The sequence below is a fragment of the Somniosus microcephalus genome, unplaced genomic scaffold (assembly GCF_052327205.1).
Source record: "Somniosus microcephalus isolate GS21.2 unplaced genomic scaffold, FLI_Smic_1.0 unresolved_chr2, whole genome shotgun sequence".
Lineage (NCBI taxonomy): Eukaryota > Metazoa > Chordata > Chondrichthyes > Squaliformes > Somniosidae > Somniosus > Somniosus microcephalus.
The window spans coordinates 45825331-45846404 of record NW_028225180.1 but is presented as its reverse complement, the minus strand read 5'-3'; positions in this window follow the sequence as shown (position 1 = coordinate 45846404).

Sequence of the window (21074 nt, the reverse complement as noted above, 5' to 3'; positions counted from 1 at the left end):
ACTTGTAGGTGGTGATCTTCCCATGCCTCTGCTGCCCTTGTCCTTCTAAGTGGTAGAGGTCGCGGGTTTGGAAGCTGCTGTTTAAGGAGCTTTGGCGAGTTGCTGCAGTGCATCTTGTAGATGGTACACACTGCAGCCACAGTGTGCCGGTGGTGGAGGGAGTGAATGTTGAAGGTGGTGGATGCAGTGCCAATCAAGTGGGCTGCTTTATCCTGAATGGTGTCGAGCTTCTTGAGTGTTGTTGGAGCTGCACTCATTCAGGCAAGTGGAGAGTATTCCATCACACTCCTGACTTGTGCCTTGTAGATGGTGGAAAGGCTTTGGGGAGTCAGGAGTTGAGACACTCGCCGCAGAATTCCCAGCCTCTGGCCTGCTCTTGTAGCCACAGTATTTATATGGCTGGTCCAGTTCAGTTACTGATCAATGTTAACCCCCAGGATGTTGATAGTAGGGGATTCAGCGATGGTAATGCCATTGAATGTCAAGGGTAGATGGTTAGATTCGCGCTTGTTGGAGATGGTCATTCCCTGGCACTTGTGTGGTGCGAATGTTACTTGCCACTTGTCAGCCCATGTCTGAATGTTGTCCAGGTCTTGCTGCATATGGACATGGACTGCGACAGTATCTGACGCGTCTCGAAAAGTGCTGAACAGTGTGCAATCATCAGCGAACATCCCCACTTCTGACCTTAGGATGGAGGGAAGGTCTTTGATGAAACAGCTGAAGATGGTTGGGCCTAGGACGCTGCCCTGAGGAACACCTGCAGTCATGTCATGTGATTGAGATGAATGATCTCCAACAACCACAGCCAGCTTCCTTTTAGCTTGGTATGATTCCAACCAATGGAGAGTTTGCCCCTTGATTCCCATTGACATCAGTTTTACTAGGGCTCCTTGATGCCACACTCGATCAAATGCTGCCTTCATTTCAAGGGCAGTCACTCTCACCTCACCTCTTGAGTTCAGCTCTTTTGTCCATGTTTGGACAAAGGCTGTAATTAGGTCAGGAGCTGAGTGGCCCTGGCGGAACCCAAACTGGGTGTCAGTTAGCAGGTTATTGCTGAGTAAGTGCCGCTTGATAGCACTGTCGACGACACCTTCCATCACTTTGCTGATGATTGAGAGTAGACTGATGGGACGGTAATTGTCCGGGTCGGATTTGTCCTGATTTTTGTAGACAGGACATACTTGGACAATTTTCCACATTGCCGGGTAAATGCCAGTTTTGTAGCCTCATGGTAGCTTGTCTTGAGTTCCTATCTTGACAAGCCGGATGCCTATGTGGTAGCTTGTCTTGAGCTCCTATGTTTGTACTGTTTAACTTGTGATTCTAGTAAAGTACCTTCATTAAAGACTGCATACCTGCTTCTCGCCTCGTCTGTCTGCACTTCGGTCCAGAACCAGCCTCGCCCGGACAGCACAGCCCCGTGACAGCAACCCTGACAGTAGGACTGAGCCAGTATGGACCCAGCAGCGATGGAGGAATTTCGTTCTATTCTCGCCCGTTAAGGTGCTTTCCTCGCCCATCCTGCATCCCTTCGGAATATAATCCATTGAGCGTGCTAACTCTGGAAAATGATGGCTCCGTCGCTTACGAAGATTATGAACATATGATCGCCATGACATGTAGCTGCCGCTAGTGGATGAGGAGGATGATTTTGTCTTGAGATTTCTGAACATCTGCAGTTCGTGATCAGTCGGAATGGGTAATATCATTGCTTGAAAAGCCAAGAAAATTCGCTATGTGTACTAATACAGACAATTTCATTTCTGACTTCTAGTTCTAAATGCCCAGGAGGGTGTGTGGCTAGCTACTTTTGTACACGTGTGACTGTGACTTCGGATTTATCAAGTTTGAGCCTTTTAAGTCTTTTCCCCCTTTGGGTATCTATACCACGATAATACAGAAGTGTGGATAATTTAAGCATATGCTCTATTTTTACTTGAATGATTATTCTATGCCTTATGTCTTTATAATGAAACAAGGACCATTTTATAATTGTCTGTCTCTGGTTATGTGCTTTATGGTTTGTTTTGAGCAATGTTTTGCTGTTTGTTTGCTCTCATGTTGCTGGTTACCCAAATTGCAGGAGGTGTATTGGCCATTTCACCACTGCTCTTGGGCAGCAAGCTTTCTGGGTTCTTTTGTTTTGCTAAGTGTGCTCTTGGTAGTTCTGTCTTGAGTAATTGATTTTGTGTTTTGTTTTTAAATGTTTGAAGCAGAGTGTTTTAAGGTAGAGGCAGTGACTGTGCTAAATGATGCTTTTTTGGCTGTACAGGCATGGAGTTTTGTACACCAGGACGACGAATACTGCCTTATCAGTCCTTTGGTTCATGCTTCCAGACTTCCACCCACCCGCCCACCCGCCCCACATGATTGAACGTCAGCAAGCCTACACTGTCCGTCGCCTCCTTGATAGTCGCTGGGTTAGGAGGAGCGTTCTATACCTGGTCGACTGGGAGGGCTATGGTCCTGAAGAGCGTTCCTGGGTTTCGGCCTGGGACATATTGGATCCTGAACTCTTCAGGGATTTTCGCCGTCGCCACCCTAATCGCCCATGAGGAACTTCAGGAGCCGTTCCTAGGGGAGGGGGTACTGTGAGGGTGCCGGTCAGTTCCTTCAGTAACCCCTAGATGGCACCTTCACTGGTTGGTTTCCCTTTGTTAATTGACTAGTTACTCCTGTGTTTATTATTATATGCCTTTTATCTGGTTTATTGGTTTCACCTGTTTTTGCTTGCATTTAAGTTCTGTGGCTTCTTCCCTCTGGGCTCAGTCCTGACAAGGGAGTTAGTCTTGACAAGGTGCTCTGTCTTGACTAGGTGCTCAGTCTCGACAAGCCTGTTGCCCTGTGGTAGCTTGCCTTGACAAGCCGGTTGCCTTAGTTGTTGCTTGCCTTGAGCTCCTATGTCTATAACTGTTTATCTGTGTTATGTTTTGCTTGTATTTAAGTTCTGTGGTTTTTCTCTTTGTTCTCGGTCTTGACAAGGTGCTGACAAGTTGCTCAGTCTTCATAAGGTGCTCAGTTTGAACAAGCCGGTTGCCCTGTGGTAGCTTGTCTCGAGCTCAGTCTTGACAAGCCGGTTGCCTCATGGTAGCTTGTCTTGGGTTCCTATCTTGACTAGCCGTTTGCCTATGTGGTAGCTTGTCTTGAGCTCCTATACTTCTACTGTTTACCTGTGTGATTCTAGTAAATTACCTTTGTTTAAGACTGCATACCTGCTACTCGCCTTGTCTGTCTGCACTTGGGTCCAGAGCCAGCCTCGCCTGGACAGCACGGCCCCGTGTCTACACGGCCCCGTGACAGCAACCCTGACACAAGGGCCGTCCCTGTGTGTTGTCATTTGTGTTCCAAGCATCAGAGTGAGAGGCAGTGTGAGGACTGCATGGTGGAATAGAGATGTGAATGTTTGCATAGAGGCATATGGAATGGGTAAGGGTGCATGTATGTGACTGTGAAGTGGGATGTGGAGGAAGAGATTGCTGAAGCTGAGTGCTGTTGGGGAAAGGCAATGGGAATCAGGCTGTGGGTGATGGAAACTTCGTTCGTACTTTCCCTGTGATGTGAAGGTCATGGAAGCGCTTCCTGCACTGCATCCAGGTGCGACAGGTGACTCCCAGAATGTTGACCTCTGCAGCAACCTCCATCCAGGCAGCCCTGGTCTCTTTGGGAGGCTTCTTCCTCCCTGAGTGAGGGTAGAGGACCTCACTATGGGTCCTTACCCCATCCACCAATGTCTGCAGTGACGTCTCATTGAATTTGCGGCAGCTCGGCCTCTGCCACTGGCAGCAGCTGGTGCAGGCTCCTCTGCAATTCTGCAAGAGTGGTTGAGAAGCCTGCAGAGGTTGAGAAGCTGGCTGGACACTTTAAAAGCACCACGAATGATGACATCATACTGTGGGGCTTTCTGACTGGAAATGGACAATTAGCAAGGCTGCCCACACACTGGAATTTAATTGGCCACTTGAGGGAAAATTGCGTGCAGCTGGCTGACCCATTTTTTTTCGGGTCGGAACCCGACATTCGGGGAAGCCGAAAATTTCCCGCACGATCCAGAAAATCGGGCCCGTTATCTCTGTTTCTCTCTCCCTCCACAGATGCTGCCTGACCTGCTGAGTATTCCCAGCATTTTCTTTTATTATTTCAGATTTTCCACATCCACAGCCTTTGCTTTTGATGCAGAATAGAAAGTTCGTTTCTGTAGGCCGTGAAATGAAAAGATAAGATACTGAACAGTGTCAGTTTGCTTTTAAACTACGCAACATAGCAGAGCAATGAGAGAATTCAACATTCTTTCATGGCTGACAGTGAATTGTAGGCAATTTTGCGTGTGTATGTGTGTGTGTGTGTGTGTATGTGTGTGTGTGTGTGTGTGTGTGTTACTTTCCTGGACTGGACTTTCTCAGGGAATGTTTGTGAAGTGTCTCATGCCATATCCTGCTGTGGGATTTTACTCTCCCCTTCAGATCAACTTAAACAAGACAATAATTTTGTAAAAACAAATTATATATATATTGGGCTCAATTTTAACTCAGCCATCAGGTGGGCTTTGAGGCATGTGAGGGGTTAAAATCACAGAACCTGGGGGTCGGGCCCCCCCCACCTGGTTCCAGATACCTAGCCATTTTATCCCAGGCGTGTCTGCTGGTCCCGAATCAGTCCCGCCTGCAACAGGGGCTTAACCACACCTGTGGAAGGTTGGAGCCTCACACACATCTCCAGTGTGACCTCCAGCGAAACCCTGCTCGCCAGCTTCACTCAGCGTTTCCTCAACAGAGGCATATACCAGAAGCATGGGAGCCATTTATTTCCTTCCCTTCTGGGCATTAGATGACCTCGAACACCACTCGTGCCACCAGCAGAACCAGGAAGAACAGCAGCAGCAACAGGAGCACCAGGCTGCTGCTCACCCACCTGAAGCTGAACGGGCCAGCACTTGGAAGTGGCTTGAGAGCACGTTGCTTTCACATCATGGGGACCCATTTCTGCACTGGCAGTCCTACTCAGAAGGACTTCCATGAAGGTCTGGTTTCTCTGCTCAATAGATGCCCATCGCTCCTCAAGAGATGCCATTCTATGATGAACACTCACCATGTTTTCCATACCCTGGCGACTTATCTCCTCCATGAAGGTTGCCATCCTTTCGATGGTGATGCGTTCAAGCGCCAATGACTCCACAAAGGCTCTGCTCATATTTGCTATGGACTCCTCCATTCGCTTCACAATCACAGTGACCCTGGAGACAAAACCTGCCAGAGACTCCAACATCTGTTAAACATAGAAGATAGGAGCAGGAGTAGGCCATTCGGCCCCTCGAGACTGCTCCGCCATTCAATGATCAGTATCCTATTCCTGCCTTCTCTCCATATCCCTTGATCCCTTTAGCCTTAAGAAATATACCCAACTCCTTCTTGAATATATTTAATGAATTGTCCCCTACTTCTTCTTTGGCAGAGAATTCCACAGGTTCACCACTCTCTGGGTGAAGAAATTCCTCCTCATCTCTGTCCTAAATGGCTTACCCCTTATCCTTAGACTGTGACCCCTGGATCTGGACTCCCCGACCATCGGGAACATCCTTCCAGCATGTAGTCTGTCTAGTCCTGTTAGAATTTCAAAGGTTTCGATGAGATCCCCTCTCATTCTTCTAAACTCCAGTGAGTACAAGCCCAATCGACCCAATCTCTCCTCATACGTCATTTCTGCCATCCCGGGTATCAGCCTGGTGAATCTTCGCTGCCCTCCTTCCATGGCAAGAACATCCTTCCTCACATAAGGCGACAAAAACTGCACACAATACTCAAAATGTGGCCTCACCAAGGCCCTGTACAACTGCAGCAAGACATCCTTGTTCCTGTACTCAAACCATCTCGCTACAAAGGCCAACATACCATTTGCCTTCTTAACAGCCTGCTGCACCTGCATGCTTACTTTCAGCGACTGGTGCACAAGGACGCCCAGGTCTCGTTGCACTTCCCCTTCTCCCAATCTATTGCAATTTAGATAATAATCTGCCCTCCTGTTTTTGACACCAAAGTGGATAACATCACATTTATCCACGTTATATTGCATCTGCCATGATCCTGCCCAATCACCCAACCTTTCCAAATCATACTGGAGTTTCATGCCATTGTCCTCACAGCACACACGACCACGCAGCTTTGTGTCATCTGCAAACTTGGAGATATTGCACCTAGTTCCCTCGTCCAGATCATGAATATATATTGTTCTTGGAGTTGCAGCCCACTGATCTTATGGATTGACCCAGAGGCAGAGGGTCAACATGCAGCTGAGCCGAGCTGGCAGAGTTCTGCGCCCTCCGACTAGCACTCTCCATTGCTGTCCCTGTCTCCACAATCTGCTGATGCTCACTTATGAGCTGTGATATACCAGGTGACATCACTACTCTGTGTCCCGAAGGTCCCACCGAAGTGTGAGTGTCTGCGCTGGTGCTGGGTGCGCAGAATTCTGCTGATGCTGCGCCCTCAGAGGTTGCAGATTCCTCTGACCAGTCTGGCATCTCAGGCTCTTACTCCTGGACAGTAGGGACGGGGGCTCGCGATGGTCCTGTGAGGGTGTCAAGGAAAAAGTTAGAGACGTGATGCCAAGGTTACATGCACATTGCATTTTGCAGATGATTATCCGTCCATATGATGTAGCTTCAGAGTCATTATCAGCGACTCATGCAATGCCAATGAGAGAGATGGAAAACTATTCTGTCACCAGCTTGCGGGGATGCATCTGCCTGTCCATCTCCAACTTCAGCATCTCTGTCAGCCCCGACAATCTCAAGGACGTCTTCATCCCAGGGGGTGAGCTGGGTTAATGAGGGCGGCCCTCCTCCTGTCCTGGCTCGCTCTCTCCTGTTGTGAGCTCTCTTTTCCTGCCATGAGGGAGACAAGTGGAGGTTGAGTGAGAATGAAGGAGTGAGTGCAGAGATTGCATAGCATAGATACTTAGAAGGAGACAAAGATGGAATGAAATTGCAAGACCAAGGCCCCTCCCTGTGTGTTGTCAGTTGTGTTCAAAGCATCAGAGTGAGAGGGAGTGTGAGGGCTGCATGGTCTAAAAGTTAGGTGAATGTGAGGATATATAGAGAAAGGGAATGGCTAACGGTGCATGGATGTGAGTGTCAAGTGGGATGTGGAGGAAGAGATTGCTAAAGCTGAGTGCTGGTGAGGAAAGGTAATGGGGATCAGATTGAGGGTGATGGAAACTTTGTACAGTACGTACGTTTCCAGTGTAATCAAGTTCACGGAATCGTTTCCTGCACTGCATCCAGTTGCGCTGTGTGAGCCCCAAGGAGTTGACTTCCCCAGCCACCTGTAACCACACAGCCTTGGCCTGACTGGGAGGCATCCTCCTCCCTGAAGAAGGGAATGGAACCTCCCTGTGGGCCCTAGCACCATCCAGCAATACCTGGAGTGAACCCTCATCAAATTTTGGGGCAGCTCTTGCCCTCCCGCTGGCCGTTGCTCCTGCAGGCTCCTGTGCCATCTTAATGTTGAAGGTTGGAAGCCTGCAGAAGAAGCAAGGCTTGCTGTGGACCTTAAAAGCAGCAGCAATGATGACGTCATATTGTGCGACTTTCTGACTGGAAATACTCAATTGTCAAGTGTTCCCACACGTTGGAAATCAATTGGCCCATTGAGTTAAAATTGCATCAATCTCACAGACCCATTTAGATTCATGTGGGAAACACTAAATTCGGGGAATCTGACAGTTCCCCGCACCTGAGTTAAAATTGAGCCCATTATATTTTTTAATTATTTTCAGAATAATCCATTTGATATTTTCTGGACTGGGCTGTATTGGGGAATGTGCTCGACGTTTTTTCAGAGCAATAGCTCCTTTGGGATTTTTCCATTCATTTTGTTCCACTTCATGCAAATCACAGACTGACAGACATTTAGTTAACAAAAGTAAAGTATACATATTATTTATTCCTGATTGCATTTATTTTTTTTTCACCCTCCTGGGCTTTCATTTCCTCTCGGGGGCCCGGATTTCTGGGGCCTCGGCTTCACTTCTTCCTGTTGGATTGCCCTCATCAAACATGGCCGCACAGCCAGGAAGATACATCATCAAAAATTGGCATGCCCAGGCTGCACCCCTTTCAAAGTGGGTGTGTGTGCGTGATTTTGAGGTTTCTGCTAATTGCAGAGTCTGTGTAAGTGTGTCTGTACGTGCACGAGTGTCTGTGTTTCAGCGAATTGCAGATTCTGTGTGCCATGTCACAAAAAGCTTAGATCAATCTGGGTTGGAGGGAGAGTGTGTAAGTGAGCAACAGACAGAGAGACAGTCAGTGAGAGAGAGACAGACATGAAATCAAAGGCAAGATGCAGAATAGAAAGCCTGCTTCTGTAGGCCACATATTGAAAAGTTAAGATACTGAAAAGTGTCATTTTGGTTTTAATTTTCCAACATGGCAGTCATCCCTCTGCAGGCTGGCCAGGGTGTGTGTGTGTGTGAGCGAGTGAGAGCAAAAGCAGGTGTTTGTGTGAGATGTGGTCTGCTGTTTTAATACCTTCTGATGTTGTAATAAACTCGATTCATTTCACTCTGGCCTGGTCCACATGTAACGCTGCTGTTGTTCACTTTATTGCAGTTTATTTCACTTCACTTCAATCAGATAGTCAGTCAGTGAGATTCTGCAAAATGTCATTATGGACTGTCTGACAGAAAAAGCTGACCTGGAACTTTGAATTCTTTTTATTCCACTCCACTCAAATCAAGACAAGTCAGTCAGGCAGTGAGAGAGACACATGAAATCAAGACAACCTGCAGAATAGAAACAGAAACAGAAAATACTGGAAATACTCAGCAGGTCAGACAGCATCTGTGGAGAGAGAGAGAAACAGAGTTAAAGTTTTAGGTCGACGACCTTTCGTCAGAACCTTTCCAGAATCTGATGAAAAGTCATCGAGCTGAAACTCTGTTTCTCTCTCTCTCCACAGATGCTGCCTGAACTGCTGAGTATTTCCAGCATGTTCTGTTTTTATTTCAGACTTCCAGCATCCACTCTATTTTGGTTTTGATGCAGAATAGGATGCCTGTTTCTGTAGGCCGCAAAATGAAATGATCAGATACTGAAAAGTGTCTTTGTTGCTTTAACTCTGCCAAGCACAGCAGGGCAATAAGAGAAATCACCTTTCTTTCATTGCTGACAGTGCTTTGTGGCAATTTTGCAGGCTGGCCTGTGCGTATGTGTGTGTGAGTGTGGGAGAGAGAGAGAGACAGCAGGCCATGTCTGAGATCAAGTTACCTGCTGTAATAAATCGCAACTTCTACAAGAAGTAACTCAGGAAGTACTACTGAATGGCCAGCTGAGGGTGCCGTCTGAGGTGAATAAATACTAGGGCGTGGGCCCAGCTTGGCCAGAGACAGTCTGAAAACAGGAAGCTAGTGGCTACTAACTAGACCTCCATGTTTTGTTGCAAGTTGATTAAAGCCTTGCTTTATGTACAACCAAGTGCGTAGTGGGTCTTTTTTACGTCAATTTAAATGACTTGTTATCATCTCCACGCCTTGTGTGATTCAGAGCAACCAGCTGCAACTTGAACCACAGAAACGAACCGGCAAGAAACTGATCCATCATGGATAAGCTCCTTAGAACCGCTCGTCTCGACCTGGACCCGAATGCACCTGCGGCAGCGAAGGTATGGAAGCATTGGTTTCGTACCTTTAGCAACTTTCTTGAAGAATATGGGGCGGGGGCCTCTAATAAGTTATGAATGCTTATTAACTACGTATCCCCTCATGTGTATGATTATATTGAAGACTGTATAGACTACGACGCTGCAATCGAAATTTTACAGCAGCTATTTGTCAAGTCCCCGAATCAAATCTTTGCTCGACACCTACTGGACACAACTCGGCAGCAGCCTGGGGAATCACGTGATGAATTCCTCCAGAAACTTCGCAGGCTCAGCAAAGCTTGTAACCTTAAAGCGATTACAGCTGAACAGTATCAAGAGGAACTAATGCGCGATTCCTTTATCAATGGGATTGCGTCCCCTTTTATACATCAGCGCCTGCTGGAAAATAAAACCCTCAATTTACGGGCTGTTTATGACCAGGCGTCTTCCCTGGACTTGGCCAAGATGAATGCAAACACTTATCTCCCACCATGTGCACGGACGGCGGCTTTCACCCTTAATAATTCTTTCGATAGGTCTCGGGTGGATGCCCCCGCTGATGATGACTCTAATCTAATGGACGACGACCCTACCCTAGAGGCCTTTGCTGATGACGACCCCACCCTAGCAGCATCCTGGCAATCAGGAAGAAAGTATTTCTTTTGTGGAGGTATGTTCCATTACAGAAAATTTTGCCCGGCTCGTAATGCGATCTGCAATCATTGCAGCAAGAAAGGACACTTTTCCAAGGTATGCCAGTCACGGGCCCCTGCTAACAAGAAAGGCCGCTCCTCTAAAGTATACCGGTCGAGAGCTCCTGTTAGCTTCACAGCTGCTATCTATGGAGCTGCTCCTCCCCCAAGATCCACTGCTAAGGCTACAGCTGCCGAAGGAAAAATTACCCCTCCTCCCATCACAGCTGTTTTTCCCCAAAGTTTGCCCCATGCAGCTACGAAGGTTTCAGTAAATGGGCTCACTCTAAGCATGCTAAATGACTCCTGCAGCTCTGACGGCTTCATTAGTAAGCGGGCTGGCAGCAGGTTAAAACTGTGCATTTATCCCTCAGACAGGGAGATTGAAATGGCTCTGATGACTCTGACCACCAATTCTTCTGGCTTCTGTCTTGTCAACTTCATCCTCAATGGCTGCACTTATCTCTCCACCCGGCTCGGAGTACTCAAAAACTTATGTAGCGATGTGCTTCTGGGACGGGACTTCCAGCAGCACAAAAGACTCACTTTTGTGTTTGGAGGGTCGAAGCCAGAGCTTACCATTTCTAAGGTGCCGTTTTGTGCACTCTCGGCGGCCTTACTCAGCGAGCCCTCCCTGTTTGCCAATCTCTCCCCCCGCTGTAAACCAATAGCCACCAAATCGCGGTGCTTTATCCAAGACGACCAAGCATTTATCGAGGCAGAATGATCTCGCCATTTAGCTGACGGTATTATCGAGCCGTGTTCATCCCCCTGGTGGGCTCAAGTCGTCATTGTGAAAAACCCTTTAAAACAACAAAAGAAATGTCTATGTATTGATTATTCACAGACTATTAATCAATATACCGATCTGGATGCCCACACGCTACCACACATAGATGACATGGTCAACAACCTTGCCAAATAAAAGGTATTTTCAACCTTCGATTTAAAGAGTGCGTACCATCAGGTACTGCTGATAGACTCTGACAAAAATTATATGGCCTTTGAGGCCAATGGTCGGCTTTATCAGTTTTGAGCGTTCCATTTGGGGTCACCAATGGGGTGGCCATCTTCCAATGGGCAATGGACGGCCTAGTCCGGCAAGAGAACTTGACGGATACCTTTCCATATTTAGACAGTATCACTATTTCCGGCCATGATCAAAAGGAGCATGACGCCAATCTTAAGAGATTTTTGATGTTCCCTGTCATCGCCACTTAACGTAAAACGAATCCAAATCAGTGAAATCGGGGCCATCAGTGAACATTCTAGGCTACTGCGTGGGCAACGGTGTTATTAAACCGGACCCAGAGCGACTTCGTCCACTTCAGGAGCTCCCTCCCCCTACAAATCTCAGCTCTCTTCGTCGGGCACTTGGTATGTTTGCTTGTTACGCAAAGTGGCGACTTCACTACTCTGATAAAATACAGCCCCTGCTTCATGCGAAGTCTTTTCCATTAGAAGCAACGGCTAGTTCTGCCTTCAAACTCCTCAAACGACAGCTGGAGAAAGCCACGCTTCGCTCCATTGACGAATGCCTTCCTTTATTGGTCGAATGCGATGCATCAGAGGTGGCGATCTCGGCTACCTTGAATCAAGGTGGTCGGCCCAATGGCATTCCTATCCAGAATCTTACAGGGTAGTGTTGCATCCGTGTATAATAAGACACGGACTGCGGAGAACAGTACAACAGGTGTTTACTCAACGTGGCTCACACTGCAACTGATCTGTACGGATTACTATTCAGTGCTATATACAGGTGTGCTCACTGCCAGTACTGCAGTATACATGAGCTGTAAAACATAGTTCCCCCCCTTAAAGGTATATACATTACAATTCCTCCCTTTTAGATTAACAGTACCATAACACTCGTTTAACAATTAAATATCAAACTAATTACAATTAACGCTTTTAACATGCAACATTAGCTGAAAATAGTCTATTTATATATTAAGTCTTTGGGGAGGCTTCCTGATCCTTTCTGGATAGCGACTTTCCCGAGTGTCTTGCTCTTGGTGCGGAGGCGATTCTGGCCTCCTGTCGTCGGTTGGTTCATCAGCTTCCAATGCTACTGCTTCTGGGGTAGATGCGACCTGTACGTCGGGTTCATCAACAGGTACGTATGGGCAGGCATGGGGTTGACTTGTTCCTGTGACTCTAGAATCTGTTCAGCATTGCGTCTCACGATGCTCTCCCCAACATCCACTGTGTACATTAGTGGGCCCTGCCATGTGCATATCGTTCCTGGCTGCCAATTTTCTGTTCGGTAGTCGCGGGCCAAGACTGGTTGCCCTACATTGAAGCTCCTTGTTGGCTTCTCATGGATGTGCTGCAATTGCTTACCCTCAACATCTCTTCGTACGTTTGGTCTGAGCAAATCCAGGTGAGATCGTAACCTTCGGTTCAAGAACATCATGGCTGGGGCCTGGTTGGTGACTGCATGTGTCGCATTCCGGTAGGTGAACAGGAAGTTGTTCACCTTGTGCTGCAGCGGAATGTTGTCATTGTACATAGCCTTTATTACATTCTTAAAGGTTTGTACGAACATCTCAGCCAATCCATTTGTGGCTGGATGATACGGGGCGGATGTGTAATGCCTTACCGCATTCTTTCTCAAGAACCTCTGGAACTCTTCGAACACAAACTGTGGTCCGTTGTCGGATCATATCTATTCTGGCAAGCCATTCCTGGCAAAAATGGTCCGTAGGACTGCAATAGTTTTCTCCGTGGTGGAGGAGGACATTTTGATGACCTCAGGCCATTTCGAGTGCGCATCCACGGCTATTAAAAACATTAAGTCCATGAATGGATCAGCAAAATAAATATGCACCCGTTGCCATGGAGATGCGAGCCACTCCCATGGGTGTAGAGGGGCCTGTGGTGGTGCATTTTGGACTTTCCGGCATCCGGAGCAGCTCTTAGTCAGGTCCTCGATTTGTTTATCGATTTCCGGCCACCACACATAAGCCCTGGCTAGGCTCTTCATGTTTGCCCCTCCCAGATGACCCTCATGAAGCTCATTGAGCACTCTATCCCTTAACTTGGGTAGAATTACCACTCGAGATCCACAGATCAAGGTCCCCCGGCACACTGACAGCTGTTCTCTCCTTGTCGAGAATGCTGGAAACAGTTAGTCGGAATGTGCTGGCCATCCCTTCACCGTCAAATCATATACCCGAGACAGTGTCGGGTCATTTCGGGTTTCCTTTTCGATACAAGCGTTAGTTACCGGTAGGTATTCAACTCTAGTCGAATGGAATATTTCGACAGGATCCACTGCTGGTGCTTCCTCTGCAGTAGGCAGTGGCAGGCGTGATAGCCCATCAGCATTTCCATGATGTTTCGTGCCCTTTTATTCAATCTCATAGTGGTGCGCCCTGAGAAAAATTGACCATCTTTGTAGTCGTTGTGCAGTCATCGCCGGAACGCCCTTCTTTGGATTAAAAATGGAGACAAGAGGCTGGTGATCAGTCAGCAAGGTGAATTTCTGCCCGTGCGGATAGTGATTGAACTTTTTCACTCCCCACACTCGGCTGAGGGCCTCCCTGTCAATCTGGGCATAGTTACGCTCGGCTGACGTTAGTGATTGTGACGCAAAGGCTATTGGCCTCTCTGAGCCGTCCGAGAATTTGTGCGACAGCACCGCTCCAATGCCGTAGGGTGACGCATCACATGCTAACCGAATTGGTAATGCTGGGTTGTAATGGGCCAATACCTCTTTCAATGTGATTAGTGTTTTGCTCTTCTGGAAAGCTCGTCTACATTCGTCACTCCACTTCCATGGCACCCCAGTTTGCAGTAGGGTGTTCAGTTGGTGTAGTATTGTAGACAAATTTGGCAAGAACTTATGGTAGTAGTTTACCAGCCCGAGGAACGACCTCAGTTGTGACACATTTTCTGGTGCTGGAGCTTTGACTACTGCCTCAATCTTCTCTGGGGACTTATGTAACCCCTCTTCATCGATAACGTGGCCACAATACGAGATCTGTTTTCTAAAAAACTCGCATTTGGGGCGGTTAGCTCGGAGCCCATATTCCTGAAATCTAGTGAGCACCTGCTCCAGGTTGGCAAGGTGATCACTGTCATTTTTGCCCGTGACCAGGATGTCGTCCAAATAACACTGGGTCCCTGGGATCCCTTGCAGGATTTGTTCCATTGCCCTCTGCCAAATAGCCGTAGCTGATGCTACCCCGAATACCAGCCGGTTGTATTGGTAGAGAACTTTATGGGTGTTGATTGTGAGGTATTTTTTTGATGCTTCTACCTCCATTTGCATATACGCCTGGGCCAGATCAATCTTAGTGAAGTGTTTCCCTCCAGATAGCGAGGCAAAAGTATCTTCAATCCGCGGAAGTGAATATTGTACGGTGTGAAGGATCGGGTTCACTGTTACCTTAAAGTCCCCACAGATGCGAACCTTCCTTGGCTCCCCAGGCATGCTGCTCAATGACATTTTCATCACAGGGATCATGGGTGTAGCCCACTCACTCCAGTCTACCTCGGACAGTACACCTGAACGTTCCAGACTCTCCAGCTCTGCTTCGACGGCTGGGCAGATCCCATAAGGTCTGGCCTTAAAAAAAAATTGGGCTTGCGTTTAATCAATTTTAATCGTCGCTGTCATGCCTTTTAGTGTTCTGAGTCCTTGCTGGAACACTTTGTTCGCGTCAGTTAGGATTTTTGACAGTCGCCCAGGTGTGACGTCATCATCCTTTTTGTCAGCCACAGTCAGTGCCTGTATGGAATGCCAATCCAGTTGTATTTTCCGGATCCATTCACGTCCCAGTAATGGTGGTCCTCCATCTTGCAATAAATACAGGTCTAGTTTTGGTGTTTCCTTACCGTTATATATAACGGTCACCCTTATATTTCCTTTGGGGTAGACTTTTTGCCCCGTGTACATCTTCCAAATAATTTTTGTGTCTCTCAAGCGTATGTGTGAGAATAGCCGCTCGTATTCCCGTTGGTTTATGACTGTTAGGGCTGATCCTGCGTCCAATTACATCTTTACCTGGACTCCTGCTAACTTGAGAGTGACCCAAATGGTTCGGTGATCCTCCGTTGTGATCACATTATGTAGTTTCAGACAACTCAGTTCCCTGCTTTCAGAGTCGTTATCACTCTTTTGTTCATCTGAACTATTCTCCGTCATCTTATGTACCTTCTTGTACTTTCCTTTGGTAGGATTCATATTGCTGGTTTTCTTTCCCGACCTGCAGACTCGTGCTATGTGTCCTACTTTTCCACACTGTCTGCACACTTTGTCTTTGAACCAGCAATCATTCTGGTCGTGTGTTGTTCTGCCGCAGCGATAGCACTTCTCTGTTCTGTATGTCATTTCGTTTGTGCCATATTCTTGCGGTCTCTGTTGTATCTCTGCAGCGCCCCATACTGCTGCTTCATATGATGCGCTGGAAAAGGCTTTCAGCATTGCAGTAAGGTCCATTTCAGGTCAAAGCCGTTCCTGAGTTCCTTCACTTTGAAGCCCACACACAAACTTGTCCCTTAAGGTATCTGCCAGTCCCGCTCCAAAGTGGCAGTGTTTTGATAGTTTGCGCAGTTCTGTTAAATAATCAGCATTGCTTTCATCCTTATGATGGTTCCATTTGTGAAACTTGAATCTTTCTGCTATCAGCAGCGGTGTGGGGTTTAAATGTTCCTTTAGTATCGTTACTATGTCTTCAAAACTCATTTCCATTGGCTTCGTTGGGGTTACTAGATTTCGTAATAAACCATACGTCTTTGCACTCATTAAATTGAAAAATACCGAGGCTTTCTTGTCATCTGACACCTCATTTGCCTTGCAGTATACCTCTATTTGTTAGACATATGTAGTCCAATCTTCGACTTCATTGTCAAATGCGGTGATACTGCCACTCTTCGGCATTTTGGGTGTGGTTTATAATGGCGTCTCCCAATGGCTTAAAATGGCGTCTCCCATGCTTGCCTTCCTCCCCCGCTGCTGCCAATGCTGCGCCCGGCGGTTCTCGTGGCAATGGCGGCGCCCTGTAGGTTTCGCGCGCTTCTCCTGTGCTGCTCCCAATGCCGCTCTTGGTGGTCCTCGTGGCAATGGCGGCACCTCGCGGGTTTCTGCGTGCCTCTCTCTCCCTCTCTCTGATGCTGCTCAGCCCCTGAACACTGGCTGCGCCCTGTGTGCACTGCCCTCTCTCTCTCTCCCCTGTCAACACTGCTCGGTCCTTTGCTGTGCCGCTCGGTCGGGCTCTAACCCACCGCTGTCTGGGAAGTGTCTGCGCATTACCTGTGGACAGCCCGTTTCGCTGGACCACCTCGACAGGAAAGCCAAGCCTGGCTCTCGACAGCCTCCCCCGCAATTCTCGAGTCTCTGCTGGATGACTGGGCAGTTGCCCATGGTCGACGCCTGAGTCTCTGGCCTTGACCTCCAATCCACTGATCTCATGGAACGAATCCCTGGGAGGTGGTGCAGAGTTGCAGGTATGTTCGAACCTGCCTTGTCACCAATGTTGCGTCCTTGCATAATAAGACACAGCCTGTGGAGAATGGTACAACAGGTGTTTACTCAACGTGGCTCACACTGCAACTGATCTGCACAGATTACTACGCAGTGCTATATACAGGTGTGGTCACTGCTGGTACTGCAGCACATATGAGCTGTAAAACATAGTTCCACCCCTTAAAGGTATATATATTACAGGTAGCGAGCTCCATTACTCCCCCCGTCAAGAAGGAGGCTACAGCCATCATCGAGGCTGTATGCCAATGGAGTAATTTGCTTGCTCGGCATCATTTCACGCTCATAACTGACCAGCGGTCCGTGGCCTTCATCTTGGATAACTGGAAGCGTACGAAAATCAAAAATAATAAAATTCAACTCTGGAGGATGGAGCTGGCCGCCTTTGGATATACAATCCGTTACCGACCTTGCAAACAGAATGTGGCCCCAGATTCCTTCACACGGGCATTTTGCTCTTCAATATCAACGTCGACCCTGGCGGATCTGCATATGGACTTATGCCATCCTGGCATTACCCGTATGTTGCACTTTGCGCGCTCCAAACATCTACCATTCTCAACGGAGGACGTAAAGAAAACATGCTCCTCCTGTAGGATTTGTGCAGAATTGAACCCACAATTCTTCCGCCCATCAGATGACATCCTCATACATGCAATGCAGCCTATGCAGAGGCTCAGCATAGACTTTAAAGGGCCATTGCCTCCATCGACGCGGAACACCTACCTACTTACGATGGTAGACGAGTATTCACGCTTTCCCTTTGCCTTCCCCTGTCCTAATATGCTTACCTCTACAGTAATTAAATGCCTCGATCATGTCTTTTCCCTCTGCGGGATGGCCAATTTTATCCACACAGATCGGGGTCCCTCCTTTATGTCGAGTGACTTAAAAGTTGTCTCTCCTAACGGGGAATCGCCTCGATTAAGATGTCACCATATCACACAATCGGCAATGGACAGGTTGAACGATACAATGCCATCATCTGGAATGCTGTCCGTCTGGCTTTAGAGGTAACAATGCTCCTCCGGTACAAGTGGTACGACTACACTTAAACTAGGTTTGAGCATGATGCTCTTGTATTAGTTGTACCCATACAATTACACTGGAAATAACAGTGCTCCGCCGGTACTAGTGGTACCTCTACAGTTACACTGGAAATATCAGTGTGCCTCCAGTACTAGTGGTACCTCTACAATTACACTAGTAGTGAACGTGCTCCTTCAGTACCTGTGGTACCCTACACATACACTAGAATTGTACCTCCTCCTCTGGTACGAGTGTTACCCATACACTTATACTAGTGGTTACCGAGCTCGTTCTGTACTCGTGGTTTCCTACACTAACCCCAGCGATGATGGTGAATCTACGGTGCTTCTGGTTGCCTTACACTGAACACCAAAAAATACTTGATTTTCTATAGTGCCTCTAACTTAGTAAAACTTCCCAATGCGCTTCACAGGAGCATTATCGAACAGGAATTGACACCAATCCACATAGGGAGATGTTAGTTCAGATAATACAAATCCTGATCAAAGAGGAAGGCTTTACTGAGCGTTTTAAAGCAGGAAAGAGAAGTAGAGAGGCAGAGAGGTTTTGGAAAGGAATTCCAGCGCTTAGGGCTTTGGTAGATGAAGGCACGGCCGCCAATGTTTGAGCAATTAAAATCAGCGAAGCACAATAGCCCGGAATTGGAGAAGCACAGATATCTCATAGGGTTGTGGGCTTGAGGAGATTACAGAGATAGGGAGGGGCTAGGCCATGTAGCGATTTGGGAACAAGGATGAACATTTTAAAATCGAGGCATTTCTTAAGCGGGAGCCAATATTGGTCAGAGAGCACAAGGATAATGTATGAATGGGGCTTAGTGCGAATTACGAGATGGGAAGCATCGTCTTGGATGACCTCAAGTTAACGGCAAGTCGGATGTGGGTGACCGTGCATGAGTGCACTGGAATTGACAAGTCTAGAGGTAAGAGAGGCTTGGATGAGGGTTTCAGCCGGAGATGATCTGAGACAGGGGCGTGGTCGGGGATGTTCTAGAGGTGGAAATAGGCGGACTTGGTGATGGTGCGGTTATGTGATCGGAAGCGCAACTCGGGGTCAAATATGACACGAGGTTTGCAAATTGTCTGAATCAGCCTCAGACATTCGCCAGGGTGAGGGATGGAATCCTCTGCTGGGGAACGGTGTTAATGGTGGGAATATTGAAAATTACTTTGTTCTTATTTATATTTAGTTAGAGGAAATTTCTGCTCATCCAGTAATTGATCTCGCAGAAGCAGTGTGACAGTTTAGCAAAGGTGAAGTGGTCGGGAGAGGTGTATAGGTGGAAACTGATGGTGTGATTACGGATGGGGCACATGTGTGCTGATGACACTCAGCTGTACCTCACTACCACATCTCCCGATACCTCCACTGTCTCTAAATTGTCGCACTGCTTATCCTACATCCAGCACTGGATGGGAAGAATTTTCCTCCAATTAAATATTGGGAAGACCGAAGCCATTGTCTTCAGTCCCCACCACGAAATCCGTTCCCAAGCCACCGACTCTATCCCTCTCCCTACATTAAAGGTGGCCGTGCTTCTCCTGTACTGGTGGTAACCTACACTTACACTGGAGGTGATCGAGTTTTTCCGGTACTAGTGTCACCCTACATGTGAAAGTGCTACTCCGGTATTACTCACACCACTACATTTACACTTGGTTAGACAGGGCTCCTCCACTACTGGTGATACACAACACTTATGGAAGATGTGACCCATGCAGAATATGCCGTGGAAATGCCTGGTGCTGATTTTCTGACGTTCTAAAATTTCCAGCGCCCTCTCTAACCGCTGGATGAAAATGGGAGTTTAAGTTATTGGAATTTCCCCCTGCACCATCCGTATTCTGACTCACAAACCCCCATCAAAGAGATGCTGCTTGTTCCTCGGTGGCGGTTGTCAGGAGCGACTCCATATGGAAGCACTTTATTAGGGTTGTGTACTTTGGCGAAACTTTCTTTCTGATGAGTCCATGTTTTTGGCCTTTCACTATCTCCAGCTCGCTAACGGTTTCTCCATCACCACCATCGCTGAGGGATTGACTTGGAACTTTCCCCTGTACCTGACTCTATGAAGAGCAGGACGAGGGAAATGATGAGGAGCAGCAGGGCAAGCAGGCAGCTGGAGACTCGCTTCAGAACAAAGTCGGCCAAGAGAGCCCAGTGCCCGCTGTCAGATATCTGTGACCGCAGATCAGAGGCGGCACCAGAACAGCAATAAGATAATGACATCTGAAAAATGAACCAGTCCCGCTATCACGGAGCTCTCCTCCACAACTGCCGAGGCTCCCCTCGGAAAACATCCTGATTCTCTTTTTACAAACAATTACATAGAATCTGCGGCACAGAAACAGGCCATTCGGCCCAAATGATCCAGGCCTCTGTTTAGGTTCCACACGAGCCTCCTCCTGCCCTACTTCATGTGAACCAATCAGCATATCCTTCTATTCCTTTCTCCCTCATGTACTTATCGAGCTTCCCATTAAATGCTTCTCAGCTATTTGCCTCAATTTTGCCTGTAGTACCAGGTTCCACATACTCACAACGTTCTGAGTAAAGAAGATTATCCTGAATTCCTTGTTGGATTTATTAGGGAATATCCAATGCGGTCCTTGTTTAGGATAATCCAAATGTAAGAAGTCACACAACACCAGGTTATAGTCCAACAGCATTATTTAAAATCACAAGCTTTCGGAGCGCTGCTCCTTCATCAGGTGAAGTGGAGAAATGCATAAAGACACAACTTATATAGTCAGAGAATCATGTCAGATGTTTACAGGTAATATTACCAACTGCCATTTATCACACCTTGGCAGAGTGCTAATCACAGCAATCAAAGGAGTGAATGGTGTCCAAACAGGTCAGTCAGGAAAACATTACATCATTGAACAATGAGGTGGGGTCACAAGGGGTCAATTATTGCAGATGCTGGGGTCTGTATGAAAAACAACAAAACAGGCAAAAAACATTTTTTTTGCTGGAAATCACAGCAGGTCCGGCCGCATCTGTGTAGAGAGAACAAGCCAATGTCAACTCGAGTCTGGATGACCCTGCGTCAGGTGGGGTTACATGTAGCGTGACATGAACTAAAAATCTTGGTTGAGGCCATCCTCATTGGTGCGGAACTTGGCTATCAGTTTCTGCTCGACGACTTTGCGTTGTCGTGTGTCTCGAAGGCCACATTGGAGAATGCTTACCCGAAGATCG